This window comes from Bacillus rossius, chromosome 1 (genome assembly GCF_032445375.1).
Source record: "Bacillus rossius redtenbacheri isolate Brsri chromosome 1, Brsri_v3, whole genome shotgun sequence".
Taxonomy (NCBI): domain Eukaryota; kingdom Metazoa; phylum Arthropoda; class Insecta; order Phasmatodea; family Bacillidae; genus Bacillus; species Bacillus rossius.
In genome coordinates, this window is record NC_086330.1 from 18023779 (window position 1) to 18043265 (window position 19487).

The window sequence follows — 19487 nt, forward strand, 5'->3', positions numbered from 1 at the left end:
TTTGGTTCTACTGAACAAAATTTGATTTTCTTGACTTTCAAAATAAAATAAATATTTCTGTATGAATCAGATTTTGAGAAAAATAACCAGAATCGTTCTAAGTGAATTTGGACAACATACCCAGTTCCCCTATAGTACGTCTTAGAAAAGATTATTGATTGTTTTGATAAAGATTTACGCATTTTACATTTTAAGTGGAAGTGTTACGTGTGTAACGTATTGTACAAAGTTTCGTGTAAGCAACTTAGGCGTGCACCGACTATTGACGCCTGGTGGCGAGGTACCCACCTGCTGTTCCTCCCTGGTGGTAGGCCAAACACCCCCCTCCCCCCTTCCTAATTAAACAATCGCCACTTTATGAAGTTGGCTGCCTGCGCCGCCCCATGACGTCATCACCACGTATCCAAGTGGCGACTACAGTAGAGACTATTCTGGAGATAAAAGATCGTTACGAATCCAGCGGACATAAATAGGGACCCCGAAAACACACGGCATACATAAGTCGGCACACAGAACTCGAAGAGCAGACCACCGCACACAGCACCAGACTGCAAGAAGCTGCCTTCACACCGTCCGATCGAGGACTTGCAACGGCATGCTGCCCAGAGGCGTTGAAGACTCTACTGGACATAGCCGTCGTCATCTGGTAAGACACAGATTTTTGTCTAATATCGCAGGTGAGTAGTTAGAAAAATGATTTCGTTGATGAGTACGACTGTATTTCAAGACCTAGTGTTCAAATCGGAAAATATGTTGAAAGTTTATAATTGTTTCAAAAAACAGTTTTAATATAAAAAAATTTATACGCAAAGCACTTATCTCGCTCGTAATTAAAGACTACTGTTTAGTGTTATATCTCCTGGAGTACAGATACTGGGTAAGAAAATGAAAAATATTTCTACATTTTATTTTAAAATGAGCAACACAAAATTCTTGTTTTATGTCTTAAGGTACTGCCCGAAAATTTTTGCATGCATGCCATTATAATAATAAGAAAATTACAGTCTCGGAAAAAAAAAATTCCTGAACTTGCCAAATGAAATTTAAAAAAAAAAACACTCTTTGTGCCCTTCCTATCCTGCTTCAAAGTAGAAATTTGGCACTGTTTCATGAAAGTTTGCACACTCAACCTTCCAGATGGAAAAAATATTTTCTTTATATTATTTCAAAAAACAATACCCATATACCGCATTCCTACCTTATGAATAAAAGATTTGAGTAAAATTTTATTAATTTTGATCACTTGATATAAAATATAAGAGAAATTATTATCTATACCTGATTAAAAAAAATTTCGTAACTATTTACATGATATTAGGGAAAACCAGTTCATCTGCTTTTTACACTTCTTAAAGCAGAATTATGTGGCTAATTAATGAAAATTTTCAAATTTAACGTTCAAATTAACACGAAAATTACTGACTTCATCCGATTTGAGCCCTGGCACTTCAGCACACACACACATACATATATAAAACTGTCTTATAAATAATGTATATAAATGTCTAAATGTTTTATAAATAAATGTTAATTTGACTCACACCCAGTAAATAAATTAACGTCTTAATTAGTCGTACTAAGAATAAATAACCCATCTTAATGACGAAAATATTCGTTACATATGAATTATTTGTAATTCCTACAGTTTCGTGTTTTCATTTCTTCTACGTCACTCTTGATACAGAAAAGCGTTACAAGCTGTCAGTTTTTAACGAAACGTTATGAATCTATCGAAACTAAAGTATAAATAATAAGAGCCAAAAAGGGCGATGTATGTAGGCGACATATTTGTGGAATGCTGACGTCGAGGTATATGAAGCTAATGCTGAAAATCAAGCTATTTATTTCCGAATAAAAGGTGAACTACTAAGGGATAAACCAAAAATGTTTTTGAAATTAAAGAAAATATTTTTTTTGGTTGATTCGCTTGTGTAGTGACTTAAAAATGTACAATTAAAAAACTTGCATTAAAGCATGTTTAGAAATGTTTTTTCAACAGAATTTATTTTGTGAAAGGAACAGAAAGGATTTACACTATCCATAAGCCAGAAAGGTTACTGACAAAGTCTCGATAACGTTGCGGAAACATTACAATTTTTTTTTCAGAAAGGTAAAATTACGATTCTTTAAGGCATCAGAAACACTGTGTGCTGCATTGGTCTTCTTCCTTTTTGATATGGCACGCGTCTTTTGTGAACTTTCTGGCGAACATTTCATTTCTCTAGTGAAGTTTTTTTCTCCCGGGAACGGCGGACATTCTTCAAGTCGGTAGCAGGTGTCTCTTCCACCCGTTTGCCGTCGGCGATGAAGGGCAGCGTTGCGAAGGAACCTCTCCAGGTGTTCCAGATTCTCAAAAGGAAATCGATAAGGTCGCACCCTATCTTCCTTTCACCTCCACAGAAGCGGCAAGTTTCTCCATGTCGTCGGTTAAGGAGAAACACGTTTGTCATCTTTTGGCACGGTATTCCGTAGCTTCAGTTGTTGCAATCGGTTGAATTCCCACCGCAAAAAAAAAAAAAAATCTTCTGGGTTTTCACTCACTGCTTGCTGTTCTTTAACTTAGGTTTGCATTCTTCCTGAGTTTTTTTGTTTTTGAAGTGAAAACTTCTATAGGAAGGTTTGGATAGGGAGTGAAATCATGTACCTAAGTCGTCATCGACATGGTCACGTGACGTGTTAACGATAACACTATATCTGTTCCTGTTAGTGTTCAAATTGTGTTTATGTTCAATTTTTATTTTAAATCTTCAGTATACGATTACTGTGCAGTAAAAAGTGAGAATAAAATATATTAATATTCTCATATAGATATGTAGTTTGAATAACGAAGAAAACGGAATCTTTGTAGCAATATAACATAAAAATTAAGAACATCATAATTTTTTAATACGTACAATTACTATGCAATGAGTATTTTATAGTAATTAAACAGTTATTTTACTTACGTGATATAACAAATTTGTTATATGTGATAATATTTTTTTGTAAAAATTGCGTAAAGGTCTCTGATTTTTATCAAAATATTTTTTCTTATGTTACACAATTATATTTTCAAAAGTTAATATTTCTTATTTCAAATTATATTTGAATTTTATTAATTCTATTTTTAATATTATTAATAATTAATTTGATTTACAAGTTTTAATTTAAGATCAAACAATTAATTTAGATATCCAAAAATAACAACTGTTTGATTATATTTTTAAGTTTTCACTTCTGTCGGCAGTCTTCACGACTGCTTAAAAATTGTTTTTAACGTAGTAACATCTTAACTCTCGGTATACGGTATTTGGTGGGAGTGATTTCGTAAAAATGGAACGAAAGTCGATGAAAGCAAATGTGACACACAGATGGCAGACCCATGTGTAGGAACACAAACCCCTGTATAGTCACTTTCTTAATTAGGGTAAACACTGAGTGTATAAGTGTGCCAAATTAAACTACATGATAGTAAAACTACCCTGGAATATATATGATAAACCAAAATAGTCATAGTAAAAAATAATCTTAAGTTTAAAAAAACCTAAGAAATCGGGCATTACCAACATTTAATACATATTTTGCACTTATGTCAACGTGCTTCGTAGCACAACGGTATAATGCACACATGTAAAGGATCGTCATTAGAATTTCGTCAGTGAAATGTTTCCTTTCTTTACTATCTAAAAATATCATAATATTAAATAATAATGTAGATTCAGCTCAATAAGGTTAAGGTTTGTTTGTTGTAATTATGTACAGGCTGATTTCAGTCGTTTGAGCAAAAATAAATATACAAACATATATTTGGTTTTATAATATGTGTTTTAAAAATATCCGTGGCGCAATGATAATATTTTGACTACTTATTGGTGTTGGGTAAACCATTTTCCTGAACATCATCGGGGAGTAAAGTATCTTAAATGTATAATTCTGTGTGTTACTTGATTTTTATATTGCTGTGTATGAATGATTATGTGTTTGACCGTTATCTTCAAATATACATGACAATTATCTTTCCGAATGTACCCATTATCTTCCCTTATGTCATTCTGTGGTTGAATTATTAATGTCATAAGGTAGATAAATGGTCTTTCCTTTTTTTTGTATCACTTCTTTATATGCAATGAAATATAAAATACATATTTATTTTTCAATATATATTCACACAACCAACTGTTTGTGGTTTTGTCACGATCAAGAGTTGCAAGTCAAGTGAAAGTGTATATTGAATCAATCAACAATGAAGATTATTGAATCACCAGAGACAATTAATGCGATATTAAACTATATTAAAATAAATATAATTTTTGATAAATATTTCGTTAATATTAAATCAAAATGTTTGTTATATTCATCATTTTTCAACAGGTGCCTTATGCGCCTTACAGCTAACTAAAATTAAGTAAGGAATTAAATGTTAAATTAAAATTTAATGAAATGTATTTTTTTTTTTTAAGTTTTACTTCTTTGGGAGCGTTATGGAAAAATGTTGAGAGTGAATTTCTATGATGCGCATGCAACATGCAAAAAAAAATTGACAGGATGAAAACAGGCTACATACAAATTATAGATAAGTAAGGTTATGTTATACTTCTTTAGGTGCGTTATGAAAAAATAATGACAATGAATTTATACGATGCGCGCGCAGCATGCAACGAATAATTGATACGAGTAAAAAGGCTACATACAAATAAAAAAAAATATGTGTGTGTGCTTTTAAATCATATACCTTTATTGTGATTTATCCTTAAATTAATATAGTTAAGCACATTACTGACTCACTGACTCTGTAACGCCAAAGAGATATCTAAATCTTGGAGACAAGCGTATCACGAAGTACAAAAATATTACCGTATTCCAAAGAGATATGTATAAAATAGAAAATGGATGATTTGAAATAGAGTTGCATTATAAATACAGCTACATAGGTGGAACACGCCTGCATTACTACATTTAAGTGTTTGTTATATACATCATTTTTCAATGGTCACTTTAGGTATCTTACGAATAACTATACCTATAATTACTAAAAAGTCTTATATGTAAAAAAGATAAGCTCTAAACGAAAAACGGTGAAATATTTCTCTTCTTGGAAATCCTAGTTTGCGACAGTAGGAATATTTTTATGATATTTTAAATTTTTTATTTATGATCTTTCGAAAATCTTTCATTTAATTTTTAAATATGCTTATATATTTGAAGTTTATAAATTTTATTAAAAAACGGTGTCTATTTTGTATTTTATGAATATTAATGTTTGTATGCCCAAAAGGTTTTTCTGGTAGATTTTCTTTTTTGCGGTTACGCCCTTCTTGAATGTTTATATTTTATTGTTTTTGTGGTCACCTAATATGTTGCTGCTAAAATTATTGGTTTAGCAATAGTTAAAAAGTTTTCTATATTCATAATTTTTGAGTGGTGCCTTAGGAGCTTTATAACTAAGCTTATAATTACTATAAAAAATATATCAGAAAGTTCAGTTTAGCTTTTAAAGAAAAACGGCGAAATTGTTTGGTTTTTGGAAACCTATTTGTGCGTCATTGGGAATCTTTTGATGATATTTTGAATGTTGTACTTATGTCCTTTTGAAAATATTTGTTTTAATTTTTTAAATAAGGTTAAATTTTTGAAATCTGTATTTTTATTCAAAACCGTTGGTATTTTTTTGTAGATAATATATGTTTGTTTGCCCTAAAGTATTTTTCATATATGGTTTTTTTGTAGTTATGACCTTTTGAATTTATATATTATATTCTTCTTTTGTGGTCACTTAATTTTTTGCTGAAAAAAATATTGGTGGATAGTTAAGATGCACATTATGTATTTATATATTTTTTAGGGGTCTGCGAATATTCGAAATCGAAAAAATATTCGCGAATAATTTATTATTCGATTCGAAATCTCGAATCAAATCGTTTCTGAAAAAAATCTAAATACTTGTTACTTTTATTTTGCACATTTTTGATTGGCCGATATTCGTAAGACGTAAATATTAAAATCCCGCTAATCTAATAATAAGAATTTGGTTACATCTATTATGAGCCGCGTTTTTAACTTTCGACGCACGCAGCCAAAACGAAAATAAGCAGAAAATTACGTACTGTTTGTTTACTTCATTCATAAGTCGATTCTGCCAAGGTCGAAAATGATTATCGAACGCGCGATTGTCACACACGAATCGACGTCACGCATGCTTCACATAATCTTTAAAAACAGTGTGTAAATATTGTGTTTTATTTGGGAATTCTCCAAATTTGGCATATTTTTAGTGAGCTAAAATGTCAGACAAAGCAAAACGTAAAAGAAGTGGTTTGTGGTTATATTTTGAGCAAAGTGATGACGAAGCAATTTGCTCGAACTGCAACAAACGGTTAAAGACGCTGACAGGTTCGTTAGGCCAGCGTACATTGGTGTTTAATAATGCGTCAATATACTCAGGTCGTGTCCTCAATATCATATTTTACAAACAAAATTATTATCTGACGCGATATTGTGTACAGATTTATGTCGTTCTGTGCTGTATTTATCAATTCGTGCGTCCAATGTTGTATGTAGTGAATTTTTTTTTGAATAAACCACACCATGTTGTTAACCTTCAAAACACATGTACGGCGGTAAAATAAACGTCTTCAGGAGTAAACCGTTGTTTATCTTGTTCTTAAGACTTGATAATAATTAAGTGTTGTAGTAACTTGTATACCATGTTATTATTTTCTTAAAAATTATTGCGGTAAGTATATCATTTTCAAATGTAGACATTTTTGGATTTAGGGGTCAAATTATTATTATTATAATTAGTGCTACGACGAGTGCCAAAAAGTGACTCAAAATACGTCCACATTAAAAAAAATTCATAAATACTGTGTTTTACGCATAATCGTCGCTCATTTTATACTAAAATCAAGTTTTAAAAGTACAGGTGTGACTTTTACTGCGAAAAAAAAAATTTGGTTTGGTAAGTTATTCATAAAACCTATTTACGTAAATTACGTTCATTTAAATCTATGACATAACTACATTAATTTATTAGAAGTAATGTATAAGCTTTTATCAGGCAAACAAACCAGTGAAAATTCACTCTATTTAGGAATCCACTAATATTGTGGTGTGTAATACAATGCGTTTTTGCACCTTTTACTCCTTTATTTATTACATGACGGTTTATTACAAAAAAGCATTAAGTTTTTTCGCATCGATTAAATAACTTTTTTTTTTGGCTGGCAGTCTGGCGGGAAACGACGATAGTCACCCCCTAACAACCAGTTGTGCCCAAAACCCCCAATGCGGACAAAAACGTCCAAGTGCCCACCCTCGCTTAGTATATATTTTCTACTCTTCCAACTCTTCTTCCTGAGCCATCCTTCTATTCCCGTAGCCAACCCGCATGTAATTAATGCATGAAATTTTGCATCCCGCATGTAAGTGCCCAGGGTTTTCCCTGTGTCTATTAAGGTTTCACCTGGGCCCAACTTATCTAGTTTATAGTCTAGAATAGTCAGTGAGGGTTGTTAGTCATGGCGCCAATCGCTGCCATGGCTGACCAATCCCTCTCCTAGCACATGAAGCATGCTCCCTCTCCCGCATGGCTTAAACCCTTCATGATTAGAGCGTATAGGCTTCGGCCTGAGACACACTTAGTCTATACCTAACCCAGACCCCTCCCAAATACACTTAGTTTTAATTTAGGTTAGGAAAAGAAAAATTTGTTTTGCACCGCCAAGGAGATAACTTAATATAACCAAAAAAAACGTAATAACTAAAAAAACTTTATATAAGAACCTGTGATCCGATTTTTTATTTGCTGGTAGTTATGGGCCCGCCCAACAGATAGCGACACATGTCGCGTGAAACATGGTTTCAGTTTCCACTGTAAGAGTCGCACTTCTTTGACTGTTTCAAAGATCTGATGAAACACTTGAAACCCAACTACAAAATACCTGTTAGTACTACATTTTCACGGAACATTATTCCAGAACTTTACAAAACTGAACACAAAATGCTGGAAGACATGCTACACAAAGATTTGTGTTTAGATGACGATACGCAAGCCACATGCTGCCAAAGTCTTGCATTGACTACTGACAACTTTTCAGCAAATAACATTTGTATGGATTTGAAAATCAGTGTGCTTAATGTCGTCATGGTTTCACAATTCATTGCTTGTGTACATAAATGTGTGTTAAGTGTTAAGCTTCAAATAAAGCTTCCTTGCACTAGTTATGTTCTATGTATATAAGGTCATACATGTAAAATATATTAGGTACTACTTACTATTTACCTAAATAATTAATATCACATGTATAAAAATAATTGAATTTTGCTAACAGTGTGAAATTAGTAATCCTTGGTCAAACCAATTTTTTATCTACAATAAGTAATACAATATTCGATTCGAAAAAAATTCGAAATTCGGGAATAATTTTGCATTCGATTCGAAATTCGATTCGATTTTTAAAATTCTGATTCGCAGACCTCTAATATTTTTCCTATTTTTTATCATTTCATATGTATAATAAATTATTTTCATTTCCACAATATTAAAAGAAATTGATTTTTTTTAATAGAAATTTCGGCTATATTAAATTAGAGAGATTGTTAACTTCATTATTTTTTAACGGGTGCCTTATGTGCCTTACAACCTATTTGTTAGTTAGGTAATATTTAAGCTTCTAACATTATCCTTAGATATCTTATGCAATGCAATTTTGTTTTAACTACTGCAAAATAAAATATTAAAGTGTAATTAATTCACTATCTGGACAAAATAAAAACAATTTTAAATATACAGTACATAATGTTTTAATCACAATATTAAAAATTATTTTAACAAGTTACGGATATTAAAACTTTTATATTTTATTTCTTATAAAGAAACCTGAAAAAAGTGCATGTTAGGTATAAAAATTTTGCTCTTTTCAAGAACCATATTTGATATTTATTTGAGCTGTTCTTAGCCTGAGATACATCTACATTATTTTAGCAGCAAACGACTTGTTTTTCTTTTTCTCCCCTGTTTGTTTATCATGTTTCAGAAAAAATATGTATTCTTACTTTTTAACAAACGCATGACGTCTGTCAAAAATAAAAATTTCTGTCGCTATCAGTGTTGTTTTTTCCTCCCCTCAGCAACAACGCAGCGCAGGTTGCAAGGAAATGGGCTGAGGCTACTCTTCATTTTTCTTTTTCCTTGCGAGTCGTGTCACCATCACCGTCGCAGATAAGCGCTAGCCGCATGCAAGAGGCGCGGACAAGATACAGCGCAGTTGGTCCGGGCGCGACTAGGCCTCAGTGTCCTTCATGCCAAATTGCTCTAGTGGCTACCTTTTGACTATCAACATCCTCTGTTAAATACTGCTTATGCCCAGCTTGCGTTGCAATGCCTCTTTCGATTATGTTTTGTAATATTTTTGACGTGACAACGCCTAATAAATCGATGAACGACGGCTGCACGCACGAAAAAGTGTCCCGTTGCGCACATTGTCCCGTTACGCTGTGTCCCGTTATGATCATTGTGCGCTTGCGCCGCACCTATCTCTCTTCCACTCGATTGGAACAACCATCGATTTGACTTTTTCGAGGCACATTAAACTTGAAACACTCCCATTCGTTTCCTACTTTTCCTATAATCTTCCTATCCTTAACAGAATAACACTGATTGGAAGAAGTTAAGTAGCAAATATGTATAAAAGTTATAGTTAAAATAATCTCTTCACTAAAGTAATAAAAATATTTGAATTAATGAGTGCAAATAAAAGTAAATTTATCAATTAAATTGTAGATTTCATTTTACTCCTTCCTTGTATCCATACAAACTAGTGATAATTAAAAAAAAATGATTAAATTTTATTCATAAAATTATGCAATCATTTCATCAAAGTTTTTTTATGACGTCACGTTAGCCTATCGTACGAAAACCGACTTTAAGACAACCAACATTTTTTATGTACATACTCATATACAAAGCATTTCTCTCTATATTTACATCTCTCCCTATCTCGCTGTATACCTCCCTTTATAAATCTCTCTTTAAATATCTGTCTCTCTAAATCTCTATATATCTATCTATATTTTCATATCTCCACATAACACTCTATATTTCTATATCTCTGTAACGTGTGTACCTGCGTACACTTGCAAATTATTGTACCCCTGACTTTTCACGGCATACCTCCTGCAACACAGTGAGCTGGGCAGGCTTCCCCCGAATAGACGAGACTATTCTTCTTCCAGCTCGTCAGGGAAGCCTGCGATTATAAGAGGGCATGCGCCCAGACCATCGATAAGCAGAACAACTGGGACATCCAGCCAGCAGGCCTACACCGTCAATCGCCGCGGAGTTGCTGCCGCCCGAGGACCAAGACATCGACTTGGTGAGACCTCTCCAAGTTGTAACCCAGGATATAGACAGTTCGTGTGGAAGCGTCGCTGGATTAAGCATAAAATCTTTCAGAACGAACATTAACTAAAAACGACGGTGCAGCAACAAGGGCAAGAGGGCGGGAATTAGCAAACTCCGTGAGGGCCGAGCGAGCGGAAGTATTGACACAATCACGATACTATCAGGACACTATCGCGACCAGATCGCTACACAGTTTGGACACTAACTCTACCGCCGGTAACGAAGAATCGTAGCCACAAGAGACAGTGAACAAGATAACGGACTTACGCGTTACTACGAGAATGCGGAGAGAGCTTCACATGGTACCGGGGGAAGAGTAACTAAAACCAACCTGTAAACTTTGACGGCGTTACACGACTAGTTGCGTGTATATAATTGTAACCTCTGGCAGTAACTATCTGTATTTGTGTTACGTGTAACATTCAGTAATATTAAGATTAGGTATGGTCCTTGTAACTTTGTAAATGGTATAGCCTTAGTAGTTTAAATAGACGGCGTATCGATCATTAGCGGTGACGAGCTCAAGGCCCGCCACAATTAAGGGTATTGTTTTGTTTTGTTTTAATTGTTCTGGAAGCGATCACTTAGCGTTAATTCGTACGTTTTGTGTTCTAGAGCGAACTTGCATCAGCAGTGCGTCTTCACGAGAACACGACTTGTTTAAGTGTTATGTCAGTTTGAGAATCAATGCAATTCTTTTTGGTGTTATTAAGTTTGTCAATAAATTGTTATTGGATCGAATTTAACTTAGCAACTAATTTCATAACCACCCGCAAACGTCCCTTTTTCCTCCTTCTTAGGGTTCTCCTGTGTCCTTAGTAAAACCCGCAACATCTCTATACGTCTATCTATCTCTAAATCTCTTTATATGTATCTCTGTATATATATATTTATAACTCTTTGTCTACATCCCTGTTGCTTTTCTTGAATGTATTATACATAGAATATAAAGAACACGAGTATTCGAATGCAACGCTGTGTCAAAATTTCAAAGTAATCTTTGGAGAATTATCGGGGATTAAAATTTTTGAATGAACGAACATTTGTTTACCACGATTATTCGGTACTGCGCCATTGCTCTGCTTCTAAAATCACTTTCTACGAGATTTGTAAACCGAAAGAGAGAAGACTAGTGTCCCCTGTCAGACCTAATGGATAATCTTGTGCATATCCGTACGACCACATGATCACGCCTTTGGCACTGCCTAACGACATTTATAATACTTTAACATTTTTAAAATTTATTAAATGTTCCAAACTGAATTTTTTTTCCTAAGCTAATCTAAACTAAATGCATTTTTTTAGTAGGGCCCGAGTTAGGTGCGTTTCAGCTCGAAGCCTATAAGCCTAGTCATGCTAGGATTAGCCATGCAGGGAGAGGGTTGCATGCATCGTGTGCTTTGTGTGGGGAATGACCAGCCAGGGCAGCTATTGATACCATGACTTGCTCCCCTATCTAGAGTCTAAATTGAAATTACGCTATGTTGGCCCAGGTAAATCCTGCATAGACACAGGGAAAAACCTTGGTACTAGACACACGGAGTGAAATATTCATGCCAGTGTAGGAGAATACCAGTAGACAGAGAATGAATGATATGGATGAAGAGTTTGTCAGAATAGAAAAGAGTCTACCATACGGGGGTTCGAAGCCCTTGGACGAGAATTCCGCTTTCACATCTCAGCGACATCTGGATTGCGATAACTAGGGACGCAAGCGGCTCTGTTTGAGGTTGGCTACACTGGCCATATTCCGACCACGAAGTTGGAAGGGCGAGCGGATAGCTTGGGATACGTAGTTGGTCTCATCGGGGGGTCAGTGGAACAAAAGGGGTCGTTACCACAACGCCGAAATACCACAACGCCGAACGTACAATAACGCCGAATACCATAACGCCGAATACCATATTGACCGGAACGCAGACAGCTAGAAAACTGCTGTGTATCACAATGCCGAAATACAGTAACGCCGAAAAATATTGCTGCAGGGATGGGGGGCCACAGGAGCCAAATGAAAACAAATTGAATGAATGTGTGTGTTTCTTAAATGTATCTTAACGCCGAAATACCACAACATAACCTAGACTAGCCTAACCTAGCCTAACCTAACCTTACCTAACCTAACCTTTGTGGCAGTCCTGCAATGACATTTTTCGGCGTTAATGTATTTCGGCGTTGTGGCAATTCGGCGTTGTGGTACACAGCCGTTTTCTAGCTGTCGGCGTTGTAGTCAATTCGGCATTCGGCGTTATGGTTTTCGGCGTTGTGGTGCGTCCCCGAACAAAAGCTTCCCACTAACCGCGTGCGCGGAGGCAAGAGTAAACCAGTGTCGAGAGGAGGGGCCGTTGCTAATGGCAGGAAATGACGTTGAACGCCAAGGTCACGAGATGCGTCGCCGGCGCGCGCGTCAGAGAAGATGAGGCCAACGAAGACAACGTCAGCTGGACGGAAAAGAAACTGCAGGGAAGTTCTTTCTTATCACTGTCTTCTTCCACAAGTCTGAAAGTCGTTGCGTAGGACATGACGTTTGTTACGTCATTCTATGAGCATGATATGAATCATAAAACAACAAAAACATGTGATGGGGTCTTTCAATAATCGCCAGTGATGTGAAAAGTCTAACCATGGTAAGAAGCAAAATTTTTACTAAAACCTTAGAATCGTGTATTGTTTGGACTCATAAAAAATTTTAAGTACTAATTATTGACGTGACAATGTCTAAAAAATCGGTGAACGCCGGCTGCACATTGTCCCGTTACGCTGTGTCCCGTTACGCTCATTGTACGCTTGCGCCGCATCTATCTCTCTTCCACTCGATTGGAAGAACCATCGAATTTACTTTTTCGAGGCACATTAAACTTGAAATACTCCCATTCGTTTCCTACTTTTACTATCATCGTCCTATCCTTAACAGAATAACACAGATTGGAAGAAGTTAAATAGCAAACATGTATAAAAGTTATAGTTAAAATAATCTCTTCGTTAAAGTAATAAACATATTTGAATTAATGAGTGCAAATAAAAGAAAATTTATCAATTAAATTGTAGATTTCATTTCACTCCTTCTTTGTATCAATACATAATAGTGAAAATTCAATAAAAAACATTCAATTTTATTCATAAAAGTATGCAATCATTTCATCAATGTTTTGTTATGACGTCACGTTAAACTATCGTCCGTAAACCGACTTTACAGACAACCAATTTTTTTAATAAGAAATTTATTTTTATTATTAAGAATACTATTTCTTTTATTTTGATATTAAATGGTTATTTTTATATATTTATCAATTTTAATAGGATTAGTTGATATGAAATCAAAAGAAATGAACCTCACATTTTAAAACGATATTATAATATCAAATTCAGAAAATATTTGTAAATGCTCATTTTATATTTATAACTTCTGGGAATAATTTCGTATATATTTACAACGTTTTAGAAAAGCCACATAACAAATCGTGGCAATGTTTAATGCCGAGCGTGATAAATATAGGCAAATTGAATATTCAAGTACATTTCTGGACGCGAATAACAGACGTACTTTCCCCACCGACCGCTAGAATTCGCTGCCTGAATTGTAAAAGGTAATCTCTCAAGTTATGTGTCTTTATTTTAATTTTGCCTCACACTATTCACATAAAAATGAATGATACCTATAAAGTTAATGCTCAAATCAGTAACTCTTTTCCAAACGAACAAATAAGTTGTAGGTACTTTAAATAAAATAGAATTAATATGATAGCGTCAATCGTTGGCCGTTACGAAAACTGAGGAGAAGACAAACACTGCTGCATCATTTCTCCCTCTCCCCTGCAGTCTCCCCTTCCAGCCGTTACAACTAGCGTACAGAATGCTCCGCTACGTACCTATCCCCCCTCCTTGCTATCTTCCCATTCGACCGCTAGCCCATGCGTTGGAGTGGCGTCGCCGCTGACGCACTCTCCTCCTCTACCGGTTCCCCCATGCGATCGGAATTTTCGTAACGTTGGAAAATTGTAGCCCCTTCAGCAAAGAAGTTACACTTCAAAAGAATTAAAAACTTATGTAAAATTTCAGCAAAAATAATGAACTGAATCTTATTCATGGCAATAGTATCGTAACTGGCTTTAACATTACTGGCAGAATAATATCAAAACAATTGATTCAAAAATCTGATTTGTCTTCATATATGCATAATCTGTACAGTATTTTACACCAGCAACTTATATTCATAATTCGCGACGTATTACAACAAAAAATCATTTCGTTTCTTGGGGTAAAGCTTAAAACTCTTGGCATGTGGAAGGAATTTAACTTCATTTATTTTTCAGAAAACCTTTAGAAGCTTTATCTAAAACGAGTGTAAGTAGTAAAGCCTGTAGTAAACTTCGTTTATTTTTTGTGGAAAAAAAAATGTTTGGCTCACTCTTCGGTGGCAGTTAAGTTTTATTCTTCTTCCTTGAATATCCTTTACGTTTCGCAGACGGCTATCTGTGTTCTTGTTGGTTCTGAAACGGAGATTTCGAGCTGGCGGCGAGGTGCGGGAGGCGGCGCCTGGCCGAGGCTATCGATCCACATAAAGCTTGGGGCCAGCCTCAAGTTGATACGAGTGCGTATCAAAGCGGGCCATCGTGCGAGTGGTTTTATGCGCCCCGCCAGGCGCCAGCGTGGGGGCAGCCGCGGCGTCCGAAGTGACCGACCAACCACGTCGTCTCTGGTCTGAAGGTTCGCCCCACATCGGCGTGAGCGAGTCTGCTGGGGACGCACCACAACGCCGAGATACCACAACGCCGAACGTACAATAACGCCGAAAACCATAACGCCGAATGCCAAATTGACTACAACGCCGACAGCTAGAAAATTGCTGTGTACCACAACGCCGAAATACCACAACGCCGAAATACATTAACGCCGAAAAATGTCATTGCATGACTGCCACAAAGGTTACGTTAGGTAAGGTAAGGTTAGGTTAGACTAGGTTAGGCTAGCCTAGGTTAGGTTAGGTTGTGGTATTTCGGCGTTAAGATACATTTAAGAAACACACATTCATTCAATTGTTTTTCATTTTGCTCCTGTGGCCCCCCTCCACGCAGCAACATTTTTCGGCGTTACTGTATTTCGGAGTTGTGGTACACAGCAGTTTTCTAGCTGTCGGTTTTGCGGTCAATTTGGCATTCGGCGTTATTGTACGTTCGGCGTTGTGGTATTTCGGCGTTGTGGTAACTACCCGAGTCTGCTCAGCACTCGCCCAGAGATCCACAACATCTAACCTCGGTAACAAGCGATTTCACATGTTCTCATGTTGAAAACACACATCTACGTAACTCGGACACGAGATCTAACGCAAGATTCTCTAAAATCTTTGCCTAGATTGATAAATACACGCAAATGTGTTTTCCAGCTACATTTCTGAACGGGAAACACACGTGGTTACCTCACCAGCCGCTAGAATTCGCTGCCAGAGCAGCTACGTTAAATATCGAATCATTAAACCACGGCTTTGGACCTGATTTTCACAACTAATTTTATTTAAGTACCGTGCTAAAATTCAGTTAACCGTTAATACCATAAAGCTTCCTTTTGTATTTGTGAACTTTGGTTCGTGCAATTTGCCATTTGCTCCGTCTGGTACACATTTCCAATCATTAACATCCGTCGCATTCACGTAATTTTTACAACAAAATGCTCTATATCGAGAGTTAAGATTTTACACATAATCCTTCGCACAAATACCTATCCCTACCTATATCCGTGAAAGCACCATTTTAATTTTTAACTTCAAAAACATTATGATTTTTAATTTTTTATAAACTAAAAATAAAATAAAAATTCAAGAATTTATCACTATCGCTTCATGGAATTGACGATACTTTATACTATGGATACCTATTAAGATATATGTTAATATTAAGTCATGTGGATGTCACAATATGCTATCATATAAGCTTAAAATAAAAATTACCTTATATTAAAAAAAACTAAATAAAACCGTTTTTATCGTTGAATGAACTAAAAATAAAAAAATTAAATTTCAGTATTTTCTCCAACAGCCAAATAATGCACTACATTTCTGTATAACTAAAACTTTAGGGTGCCCTCTTATTTCATTTTCTAAATGACTATAATCTAAAATTTTCGTAATGACCATATCCTAACATTTTTGAAATGACTATACCTCAAAATTAGTGATGGAAAATTTAAGACAAATGAATGAATTTTAAGTTCATTATTGTTATTACGTTCATATATTCATTTTCATAATGACTACATACTAAAAAATAGTGATATAAATTCTAAGACAAATGATAACAAGTACCACAAGCTTTTAGTTTTACAGAGTTGTGGTGCATAATTTGGCTGTTGAAAAAAAATTTCAATTTAATTTTATTTCTTTAATTTTTAGTTCATTAAACGATAAAAGCTTCTTTTTAGTTTTTAAATCATCTTTTTATTTTATTTTTTAATCTCAAAATAAAATGTCGCCATGTTTAATATAATTGTCATCACACATTTCGTACTTTACTGTTTAACACAGAAATCCAGACATTAATTAATTAATCAAAATTAAAACGACTTTTGTTTTAGTTTTCCAGTTAAAAAAATATTGTGAAATGAAATAACAAACATTTATGGTTTAGAAAAACTAATTTAAAGGAAGACTGATCTAAATTTGTTTGTAAGTTCTAGGTAAAGCTCTTAACCGTCTTTAAAGTATATGTCTACAGACTTGAAACTCAGCAGGGATGTTCTTGATATTCCATACACATTAATTGAGCACGGGGTTCTCCTAAAATCAGCCTCCAAGCGGGTTACGGGAGCGTTAGAGTTTTTGGGGCTTAAACACCTCCCCCAGAACCTTTTCAACCTGACTTTGGAAACACTCTAAATCGGAAATAATATATTTTTAAAATTTTAGAATTTTAAGGGCCTTACCCCCTTCCCTTTCCGGGAAAATTTTACACCATAACCCGACCTTTTGGATCGGAAACACTCCAAAACGAAAAAGCATTAATTTTTTAATTTTCCAAATTTTGGGTCACCCCTCCTTCCCTTCCAGTGAATCAGTTAAACCTGGAGAAAATTCCCACCATGCCACGGCGTCATGCATACACAAGAAGCATGGTTATTTCCCATAGCTCGGAAATAGTGGATTTTTGACCCTTTAATAACCCCCCCTTTTTTATCGAGGTTAACCCTAAGGTCTTAAATGATAAACACATTGTATTGTCAGAGGTTCTTTTTATGTAGGTATGAAAAATTTCAACACATTCGGACGTTGAAAAGTGTGTAAAATTGAATGGAAAGATTTTATTACATAGTCCATTCATAGATACAGGTCAAGCTAATAAAAACGTGGTAAAAAAGGAATATATGTTTATTTACATTAATCACTATGTGTACATTCATCATTGCAGCGCAGGCAAAATGTAGTTATTAGAATTTTTGCGTTTTAAAGCGTGAACTTATGTCAGTAAATGCATTATTTTAGTGTACTTTACCCAAAAATTCTAAGCTATATTACTGTGGCAGCTAGTGTACACTTGTTTGTTTTTCGTGTGTAAAACTTTTAAAAAGTACAGATCATATTTTTCTTATACACAATCGACAAACACCTTATTTTCAATGTTCAAAAATTAAAAAAAATTAGTGCAAGAGATGGAGAACTCATGTTTTTTTTTTTCGGTTCTAAAAATGAACACTAGCATTTTCCTTTTTTTAACACGTATTCTTGAGATTTGTAGGTATGAAACTCAAAACTTCGAGGGAATATCCCTAATTTCGTTTACGAGCTTAAAGCCGTAGCAACCGCTCAGACATGGAAAGATAGTTGCCACATCAATATGGTCCAGTGTTGTTAGCTAAGGATAAAAAAAAATTGAAGCTTTGTTTATAAGCTTTAACAATATTTTTGAATTTTCAGCCATTGACCAATAACAAACATTAACTAAATTCGTACTCAAACTAATAAAACTTATTTGTAACCACTTTGTGGTTACAATAGTTGTTGGTGCTACAGTGGTAGGATGCTAACCTCCGTAGCCCAGTTGGATGCAGGCTAGCTTTCTGTGCGAGGAATTCTGAGTTCGAGTGAATTTGCAACGTCTAAAATTTCGTCAAAAAAATTTCCAAATATGTTTAATGTCAATGGGAAAAAAAATTGTAGGGTTCAGATAAAATACCTGCCGAGTTTCAAGCCTAAAAGACATATACTTAAATGTCGGTCAGGAGCTTTACCTATAACTCACATATTGAGATCAGTTTTTCAAAACCATAAACGTTTGTTATTTCATTTCACAATATCTTTTAACGGGCAAACTAAAACAATAGTCGTCTTAATTTTTATCAATTAATTAATGTCTGCGTTTCCCAAGGAGAACTGTGTTTTATTTTTAGTGGGAGAACGTGGTTGGCGTTGCCTGAGATGATGGTTTTTTTCTTGTGGTAATCCCTTTTTCTACACCAGTTAATTCCGTCAATGCTACATTCACATCTCATAAACCCTTAATCGGCTCTAATCGTGTTGATGTGAACGAAACTTTAAGCCCTTTTATTCATTCATTTATATTAAAACAGTTTATTTTTGGGGGCTGAGTAACACCAAATATATAAATGTTACGAAATTTACAATCCAATAAATATTTTGTTGCGCCCGTCTGCCTATTACTGTGCAGTCGGGCCTAGGTGTGTTCGAGTGCCGAGCGGTGCACTCGCTGATAGCCAAAATTAAGGGATAGGTACCCCAAGAAGGAACTCCATGAATCTGTGGAAGATCTATTTTACTCCTGCTCCCAACTCTACACTTCATTTACGTACAAGTCAGCTGCAACATTAATTACATTCTAGACATCCGCTCCCTCCGAGAGCCTAGCCTCCTCTGCTCTCTGTTTCCCGGCGTCTCTCACATCAGTCCATCGCCAGCAACGCCCTAATCAAAGTTAAGTTTTTCAGGCGTCCTGTCACGAGGCACTCCGGCTTCCAGGAATCAGCAGTGACGCACACGCACAATCATCCTTGATTCGTACAGCATACAGAGTCCCACAAACAGTTCTGTGTACATGCCCGCTGACGTTTTCAGATTACAAACATTCGCTACGCATCAGCCGGCTAAGTGCGCATGTACCCTTCC

The 19487-nt window shown here is 35.3% G+C and overlaps 1 protein-coding gene across 2 annotated transcripts in view; it reads right to left on the reverse strand.

Moving 5' to 3' along the window:
• Positions 1–19487, reverse strand: part of LOC134532737 (small conductance calcium-activated potassium channel protein) — a 768096-nt gene that overhangs the window by 371607 nt on the left and 377002 nt on the right. The window lies entirely within an intron of this gene.